The sequence below is a fragment of the Bison bison genome, unplaced genomic scaffold, assembly GCF_000754665.1.
Source record: "Bison bison bison isolate TAMUID 2011002044 unplaced genomic scaffold, Bison_UMD1.0 scf7180017864181, whole genome shotgun sequence".
Classification (NCBI taxonomy): Eukaryota; Metazoa; Chordata; class Mammalia; order Artiodactyla; family Bovidae; genus Bison; species Bison bison.
In genome coordinates this window covers 5,380,370-5,389,873 of record NW_011494753.1, presented here as the reverse complement: position 1 = coordinate 5,389,873, position 9,504 = coordinate 5,380,370, and the positions used below count along the sequence as shown (strand labels likewise).

At 46.2% G+C, this 9,504-nt stretch overlaps 1 protein-coding gene across 1 annotated transcript in view; it reads left to right on the top strand.

Moving 5' to 3' along the window:
* TBC1D2B (TBC1 domain family, member 2B) overlaps window positions 1–9,504 on the top strand; it is a gene marked incomplete at its 5' end in the record, with an annotated part of 91,310 nt that overhangs the window by 967 nt on the left and 80,839 nt on the right. The window lies entirely within an intron of this gene.

Sequence of the window (9,504 nt, the reverse complement as noted above, 5' to 3'; positions counted from 1 at the left end):
AGAAGCCCCTCCTCCCCCCTCGTTCTTGGGGGGCTCCCATCATCTCCTAGGGGCCCTCCTGCTTCCAGCACCTGAGTGTCTGGGCCTTGCCCTGGAGTCTGGTCTCTCTCCCAGCCTCCCTCCTTGCCTGGTTCCTGTGAGCCTCCACCCTCACTCCTCTCTGTCTCTGTCCTCTTCCGTATTACAAGCTGGGTTTCTCCAGAGCAGCAGGGCTGGGCTGGGATGTATGAAAACTCTCTGCAAAGCTGGCCAAGTAGAGAGCAGAGTGGGCTGAGCCTAGCGCCCTTGGCGTTGTAAGCACAGGGCCGTTCCCGGGATCTCCGAAGCCAGCAGCAATTGGAGCTGCTCCCTGAGGTCGGTTTTCAGAGTTCTGTCAACTGAATTCTTGCTGTTGCAAGCAGAGTCTGACGACTTGTGTGCTTGTATCCTTTTAGATTCTTCCGTCCCTTCTTGAAGGGGGTGCAGACAGCCTGGTTCTCCAGAGGAAGCCAAGCAGAGTTGTAGTTCAACTGGGGTTTACTTAGAAGCATTTGTGTAAACTTGGGAGTACACAGCAAGTACACAGGGACTTTTTGCCAAAGAGAGACTTGTCCTCACTATCATGGACTGTCCCTTTGTACAGCTGAATTTCCTGTAGAATTGTTTGTCAAAACAGAAAATAGAGCATCCTGTTTCAGATTTTCTCAGATGACTTTGGAGCCCTCTATCAGATATTTTCATCACAATTTTTTGAATGGTGGAGGTATCTACATAAGTGGGGCTACAAAATGCAGTATCAAGAGTGTGGCTTTAGAGTTGGGTGGACTTAAACTTATGGCTTGAATTTGCCGCTCACAGGCGTTGAGCAAATTATACAACCTCTCTGTCCCAGTTTCTTCTTCAGCCTAATGGGAATCTTGCCGTCCTCACTGGTTACTTTTGAGAATTCTGGAAAATGGCTGGCACAGAGTAGGCAGTACATGGCATCCATGAGAAACAAGTAGTGTTTTGGGCCATTATGTAGTATGGTCGTATAGTGGAATATTATGCAGCAGCAAACATATAGGAATGAGAGCCGTAAGTGTCAACATGGATGACTCCCATAAACATAAAATAGAGAAGGAAAAACAAAGTTACAGATCGCATACAGAGGTATGATTCATGGAAAAATTGAGATCATGTAGATGCGTATGCTGTGTGGGAATGGGAGAGCTCTGTTGGGGTGATGAGCCCTGCATTCAGGATGGTGGTTCCCACTTGGGAAGAGAGGGGAGTGTGAGTGGAAATGGGTGCCCGGGGGCATCCACTGCTAAGCAGTGTTTTATTTCTGGCACCAGGTGGTGTTTGTTTTATTGTTCTATTTTTCTTTTTCTATGTTCAGAATATTTCTCTCTCTCCCTTTTTTTTAAAATGAAATGGATCTTCACGTAGGTTACTGACTATGGAACATTTTGGTATGTAAAGCTGAATTAGTCATAGAATAAGAGAGCGTGTCTGAGGCCAAGGGTCTGCTTTGTAAAACCAGTGGAAATGGAAACACAGACTAGGCTCTTCAAAAGAAGAGAGCAGTCAGACTGCAGGGTTTCAGAGTAAGGAGTGTCTTTTAAGAAAGATGAATTTTAGGGTACGGTGATTCCTTCTGAGCTGTGGGAGTAAAAATTTTATGGTGGTAAAAGTGGAAACTAGCAATTTATCTTTCTTTTCACCTTTCACATCCAAGAACTGATTCCCATGAACTTTAATGCTTCGGTTTAGGGCTGCTCAGCTGTAGTGCAGACCTTGATTTCTAAGGGGGTTGTAGGTTAGTGAGGATTAATCCCTACTCAAGGCTTAGCTAATATATATAATTTTATAGATACCATTTCTTTTGATGGGTTAAAAAGAAAAAAAATCAGTTTGCTCATTGTATTATCATATGGTTCTTATTTTAAAGTGACTTTCTGCCTACTCTGGAAGAGCTGTGGTTTTGTTGAACTTTTCCAAAATGTTTTACTGCTTGAGTCTTAATGAAAGCTGATATTGGAATTTCTTAGTAAACTTTTCTGTTCCTAAACTCAGAGATGTGGTCCATGCCTTATTTTACCGATGAGGGAATGGAGGCCAGAGAGGGAATGTGATTTGTCTGAGATCATGAAGATAGACTGAGACCTTCTTGGATAGTAGGCTCTAGGAACAGTGAGTGTCCAAAATGCCAGATATCTAATTCTCTTATCTGTTTTGACAAGTCTTTTTTTTTTTTTTTAACTTCTATTTCAATGGCTTGGGATTAGAAGTCATGGTTTTTCTTGTAATGTATTAAATTTCTGTCCTTTTCATACAGAATGAAAGCACCAGCAACATTGTACCTACTGATTCTTTACCAGGATGTATGGTACTTGTTATTGGACATTTGGAAACTGCTACAACAGTCAGATAGAAACTGATGCTTCTTGTGGTGCTGTGTGTGTGTGTGTAGAGGTACTAGAGGCTCCTCACTGAGCTTTGCTGGGATCTGAGACACAGGAGACAATTCTGGAGTGAGCTGTCCCGCAGAGAAGGAGAGCACGTGACTGACTGGGAGGAAAGCTTGAATGGCCCTGCCCTGCCCGACTTCTGCAGTCCCCAGAGTGAGGAGCATCATCAGACTGTCAGCAGATTCACCCCACTCCCCCTGCTCTGTTTCTTGAAGGCATGTGGTGCACAAATGGACATGTGTGTTGGTTTTTGAGCCACACGTAACCGAACAATCATGCATGCCTATTCTTAACCCACTTTTGTGGGAAGGACGCACATTCTCTGGTGTTGAAACTGCTCTCAGTTTAATGACAAACATTTGTTAGCTCGGGTAATCATAGTGTGTGCGGTACAAAATAGATGGGGTGTACCGGCATTCTTGACTAAACGGTTCTGCTAAGCTGTTTGTCCCTGGGGCGTCTGCTCAGGGGTCTTGAAGTGTTAGTTAAATCTTTTATCAAGACGTAACTTTTCATGGGTTTGTCGTGGCTTCCCAACGAGTATGTTCCTTAAAAGTAGGTACAGTTTCGTGGGTGTGGAATCACAGAGTCTTTCTGTCTCCCACTGCCTGTCATACAGGCCTCACTGTAGTGTAGCTGCCCCACTATTTCCTGCTCAGGAGGACCCCCAAGGGCCGCTGTTTGTATCCTCGCCTCCCAGAACAGCGCCTGTATAAAGTAGGTGCCCAGGTAGACATTTGTTGAATGAATGAGTAGAAGGTGGTTACCCAGTAAGCCTTGGTTTTGGTGTGAGCTCCAACCCTTTAGAAGTGATCAGCCAGAATTCTCAGATGTCTCAAATGACATTCTCACCACGTGTCATGGAGGTGGCTGCCATTCAGGGAATGCTCAGTGAATATAACAGGCATCAGGGATCCAGAAGGGCGATTACCATCAGTCCTTAATTTTCATGTCTCTCGTATTTCATGCCTGCAGCTTAGACTCTGGGGGCATTGTTGTGGCAGTGAGTGAGTGATTACGTGGTAAATATTTGAGGTCTTGCACCAGTGCCGACTCTGGGACTACTCTGCTCTGATGTTCTAGTACAGAAACAGCTGTAGAATGAGCGTAGATGTGTTCCCATCATTTTTGTTTATGGACTATGAGATATGAATGTCATGTAATTTTCACATCATAAAATGCCGTTCTTTTGATTTTTTTTTTTAACTATTTGAAAATGTAAAAACCGTTCTTGGCTTATAACTGTATAAAGACATGAATTAGGCTAGATATGATCCTCAGCCATAGTGCACTGACACTGGTGTTTTAGGAAGGCCTGGCCGGGCACTTCTCATTCATTTGTTCACTCACTCTCACGCGCTATGCTTAGGCACTGTGGGTATAGATTGAACAAGGTGAGCATAGTTCCTGTCCTTGAAGAGTTTTCTGGGTTGCCCAGAGACAGGCTTTAATTAAAATAAAGCAACACCAACCAGTTCTGTGAAGTTTAAAAGTAAAGAGATGGGATGCCTGTGTAACAGGGGCTCTGGATCTAGTTTGAAGGGAGGAGGGAAGACTTCTTGAGGAAGTGACTTTTGAGCTGAGGTATAAAAGGCACATTGATGTTAACTGGAGGAGTGGAGAGAGCAGCAGAGTGTTCTAAGGAGAGGAACGGCAGGAGCAGAGACCCTCGGGCGCGTCTGAGTGTGTAGGGGATTCAAGGAATGCCCAATGGCAGCTGGGTGGCGGGGAGGGCCTTGTGGCCCTCGCTGTAGGAATACGCAAAGACTTTTCAGCCGGGCTTGACAAATAGTTATGTTTTTCTTTTTTTTCCCTCCCAAACTGATGGTTGGATCATGTCCAGTATTTTCGTCTAATTATGTTGGAAGATGTCTTGTGTATTAAGAGTTGAAATATTAATATGTTACGCACTGGCAGACAGGTTTTAAAGAAGATAAATGCAGAGTTGAAGATCTGGTAGTCCGTTGCCTCTTAAAGCAGCACTTAAGCTCAGAAATGAGCCGGGGCTGCTGGCTCAGGGCTCCCTGGCTGCACTGGGCTGCCTTTCCTGCAGCATTCCTCACGGCCGCCTTCCTTGCCTTCTCTCCTGTCCCACTTGCTCTGCTCACAGGCATGCATGTTGCCCATTTCCTTCCCTTGTGGAGGGACCTGTTGCTTGAGACATGGAGGGAGGGGCCACATGCATTCAGGTTGAGAGCTGGTGAGCACCAGCGCTCCCATCTCACTGAGGCTTTTGAGGGGCAGACGGTCTCCTTGTTCAGCTGCCTTCACCCATCAGCCTTCCCATAGAACAAAATATAGGTAATAACCCTCTGTCCAAAGGAAGAAAAGAACCCTATTATTGTAGAAATGACTCTCCAGTTGTGGGAGCGGAAGGGGTTTTGACTAGGAATTTTCAGTTCTTTTAGAGATGTATATGGTAGGGCAGGGGTCCCCAGCCCCCGGTCTGTGAACCAGTACTGGTCTGCAGCCTCTTAGGAAGCAGGCCGCACAGAGGAGGTGAGCGGCGGGTGAGTGAAACTGCATCTGCTGCTTCCCACCGCTCCATCACTCGCATCACTGCCTGAACCATCCACACCCCCGCCACCACCCCAGTGCAGGGAAAAGTTGTCTTCCACCAAAGAATCTGGTCCCTGGTGCCACAAGGTTGGAGGTTGCTGTAGTAGGGTCTTAATGACATTTGAGTGGGTGTTTACCTACATCCTGGCCGGGCAAGTCCTTGGTGGATTTTGCTCACTTTCACAGAGTGAATATTACAATATGGTGAATTAGGAAGTAGTGACGCTTCTGACTAATGTTCTGCTAAATACTGTACTTAGAGAACTTGGTGAAGTGAACACGCTGGGCGCTTGTATGTGTGAGGGAAGCCCCAAGAGTCAGGAGGCTAAGGCAGTCTCTGGAGAGGCTGTGGGTTTCATGATCATCCAGTAAATAATAGCTCACCAAGCAGCATAGGAAACCCCGAATGGACAGATTCAGGATGGCATTCCTCCCTAAAATGAGTCTTGTCCTGTTTTGGTTTTTGAGCATCTGATGCTATGTCCTGCTAGAGTGTAGGTTTCCTGAGAACTTATACTTCTTGGTCACATCAGCCTTAATACTTAGCGGAGTGTCAGCCACAGATTAGATGCCCTGTGTATATTGGTTGGATTGAATGAACACTTCAGACCCTTATTTCCTTTTGGGGTGGGAGTGTGGTGTGCTCGTGTTGCGTGGTCAGAAGGAGGTTTGCAATGTCCTTTTCTCCCTTTAGAAAATATTTTTGAGCATCCACCATGTCATAAACATCATGCTTTCTGTGCAGATAGAGCAGTGAAAATTTTCTGTTTAAGAAACTACAGTGCTGAGACTTTAAAAATAGATTAGCACCTGATAGCTTTGAAAAAAAAACTTTGGAGAGAAACCGTATTTGTCTGTAGTATTAATCGCTGGGAGTAAACATCAAGTGTCTGCAAGTTTTTTGATTGTGAGGGAGGTCTGGAATCTTTCCATAGTAAATGAAGAGGGGGGCAGGGAAGCCTGAAGGTAAAGTACAGATTTGGATATCACCCGGGGACAGAAATCTGTGGTTCGTACCATGATTTCCCTGGCATTGCCGAATTGGGGAGGTCTGTATGACTGAACATCGGGATGATCCCTGGAGAAATGGGCTGAAGAGTTGGCTAGGTTTTGGTGTAATTGTATAGCTGTTCAAAGATTTCGTTCATTTTGGGCGAGTGAGAAGTATTCCCAGTTGAATGGGAATCAGCATCTTTTCATGAGTTTGTATGCCAGGCCATTGCTTAACTTTTTTTTTGATTGATTGTGTGGGAGAACTGGAATCTGGAGGAGAAGGGAATAGTCAGGAGCTGAGATCCTTTGGCCTCCTTCCCTGGTGGCTCAGTGGTAAAGAATCTGCCTCCCAATGCGGGAGATGCGGGTTCAATCCCTGGGTTGGGAAGATCCCCTGGAGAAGAGAATGGCAACCCACTGCAGTATTCTTGCCTGGGGAATCTCATGGGCAGAGAAGCCTGGCAGGCTACAGTCTGTGGGGTTGTGAAAGAATCAGACACAATTTAGGGACTAAACAGCAACTGGCCCTTTCCAAGGTCAGCCCTCCTGGGAAGAGCAGACGTTCCTTGAGCAGTCTGCCCTCAGGCGAGAACCTGTCGGGGTGTCAGGCCTAGAGGTAGACTGGAGGCGGACAGGCCAGTGCTATCAGAGGTGTTGCTCCTGGGTTATAGGAATTATCTCTAGGCAGTGAGCCCAGTTTTCATTTCCCTTTCCAGCTCTCTGATGTCCAGGGGAGACTGTGCTTGCAGAAAAGGGGCCTGCATTTGGAAATCTGATGCAGCCACTGGCCATTCACTTAACAACCTTGGTTGGGCAAGGCCCTGATGGGCATCCAGCGCCAATCAGGTGTTGCCTCTGGCCTCGGGGAGCTTGTTCTGTCCAGCCCTGGGTGTCATTAGAGCATTGTCATCAGTCTCTCTGTGAGGTGGAGGAGGTCATCAGTGTTTTTGTTCCAAGGGTCATTATCCCTGAGTCAGTACTGACGAGACCCTCAGATCAGCCTGTCTTGCTCCTTGTATGACCGAGTAAGAAACTGAGTCCCATAGCTAGTTAGCTGCAGCCCTGGCACTAACCAACCCCCTCCACACACACACCTGAGTGGTATTTAGCTATTTTAAACCCAGTGGTTTTATGCTATTTGCTTCACATTTCCATCTTACTCCCTTAGTAGGAAATAGGGCTTCTTCTGTTTTTAGTTGTTGGACACAGATTGTAAAATTACACATTTATGTCTTAGGTACTGTGGTACAGATGTAAGATGTTCAGTCATATGGAGATTGGAAATTAACAATACAGATGATAAACTTCCAGTGGGGGTTGATTGATAATAGACATTAGTGGTGTTTCCCTGGCAGGGACTAGACTTACACATTCCTGTTCAGGAGCCTTCTCTTTGGCGCCTTTCCTCTGTGCAGAGGAAAACTAACCCTTCATGTGTGTGTTTTTCTCTTTCTGCTCTGTCAGCCATGCCCTCTGGCCTCAGAAGTGAACCAGTTTTTTAAGCTTCACAGTTTACAGCTCTCTTACATTTACTGTCCCGGAGGTAACATGCTGATAAGGCTCTCTTTGCTTTCTGTCCTTTAAAGGACATCTCCTGGAGAATTGTGGTTCTCAAATTTAGTGTGGGGAAGGCGCCTCCTGGGATCCTGCTAAAATGCAGGCGGTGGGGGTTCCCCCCAGAGATTCCGGTTTAGTTGGTTGGCCAGGGTGGACCTCAGGAATCTGCTTCCTTATCCACTGTCCCGCCCCTTCTGCTGCAGACCTCTGGTCCTTTCTTTGAGAAACACTGCTCTCTTCTAGATCATGAATGAATGTCCTCTTTGACCATGAAGTAAAGACTGGCCCTATGAGAGGATGGTTTTCTGAGTGGACTAGAAATAACTAAACTGCGTGGGTGGAGACCAGTGAAGTGTGAGCCCTTTATCCTTAAGTTGACACTCTGTGGTTTATATCTGCCCACCTTCTTTGCATTCTGAGTTTCTTTGCTCCAGAGCAATGGTTTGGGGCCTGTGACTCCCTTTCCCCAGTGGCCCTGAGGTTTCTGTCCCCCCATGCTGATCACTTAGTTGGTGGCACACCACCATGTGCCAAGATTTCCTCCTGGGCCATTCAGATGGAGGCTCCCGGAGGCCATCCTTAGGGTGTTTCTGGGAGAGGGGGTTTTAATAATCACCACCACCAAATAACTGGTAAGGAGACTTGTAGAGCCTCCGGCTTTTCACCCAGAGAGGGGTTTGATATAGGAGAACCATCTGGCACTTTCCTGAGATACCAGCTCTATCTTAAAAAGACTTAGAAATCAACATGCTTCCCAAACACTCCAGTAAATTGACTGAAAGTTCAAGTAGATTTTTGGTACCAGGCTCCCATGTTCCCCGTAATCTCCGATGGGTGGAGCCTGGGAGTCTGCCCCTCCCAAACCCCAGATCATAAAACTTCATATTAAGTCAGTCATTCCTGTGTCCTCCTTTTAAGTTAAAAAACATCAAGCCAGAACATTGCAGTGTTGCATGGTGTATGGAAATCATCGCAGGCAGAGGTGGCGTGCGGCTGTTCACCCGTTTGCTTGCCATTGCTACAGGAGTTCTTGTTTATCCTGAGCTCATAAAACCCTGGCAGTCTCTTATTGTGCAATGGCAGAGCTGATAGGGAGCTGTAGGAATGCAGCCCTGTGGCCACTCGGAGGCCACATGCTCGCCTTCCGTCTGAAACAGAAAGCGTTTTGACAGGCTTCCACATTTCCTGCAGGGAAGAACAGGCCCAGAGAGTGGCCTTGTCCTTGCCCGTGTCTTGGTGAAATCTGTCATCTAGGCCAGGCCCCTCGCAAGCCCAGTTAACTTTATTGACCTCTTTTCCTGTAACACACATTTGTGTGTGTGTAGGCACTCTTTTCCTAGTTTAATCTCTGTTAAACTGTTAAGGATGGGTTTAAGGAGTATCTGTTCTCTCAGGGTGTTTGCTTTTTAAAAGAAGATGCTTGAGAGTTAGAAATGGCAAAACTCCTCAGACTACCACCTCCCAGAATGCAGGAGAAGAGGGGCAGCTTCGGGGGAGAGGCTGCCCCCTCCCTCTCAGACCGTTTAGGGAAAGTGATGGTGGGAGGTCTAGGTTCTTTAGATGAGAATTCATGTAATTATTTTGCGTAATAAGTTATATGAAAATGCCAACTTCAGGATAGCAGTTTAAAAGGACAAAGCAGTAAGAACTTAGGGTGTTACTAAAGGAGTGGAGGTCCCTATAGTCGCACTTCGTTTTCCAAGGAGCCAGGAGGCTCAGTATTATTTCCCTTCTCACTGTCTGTCGCTGGGCTGAAATGAGATTTCAAAACCTTCCCAGGGGGTTTTGAAAAAAACTGCTTCCCCCACCCCCCCCCATTGGTAGTGGGCCAGATCCCTTGAGATTGTTTGCAAGCTTATGATATTGAAATGTTCAGAAGAAAATTTGGAACCTAAAATTATTTATCAGATATGAGATTGTAGTCTTTTTTTCATCTGAGATGTGTTTTGCATTATCAGGCTAT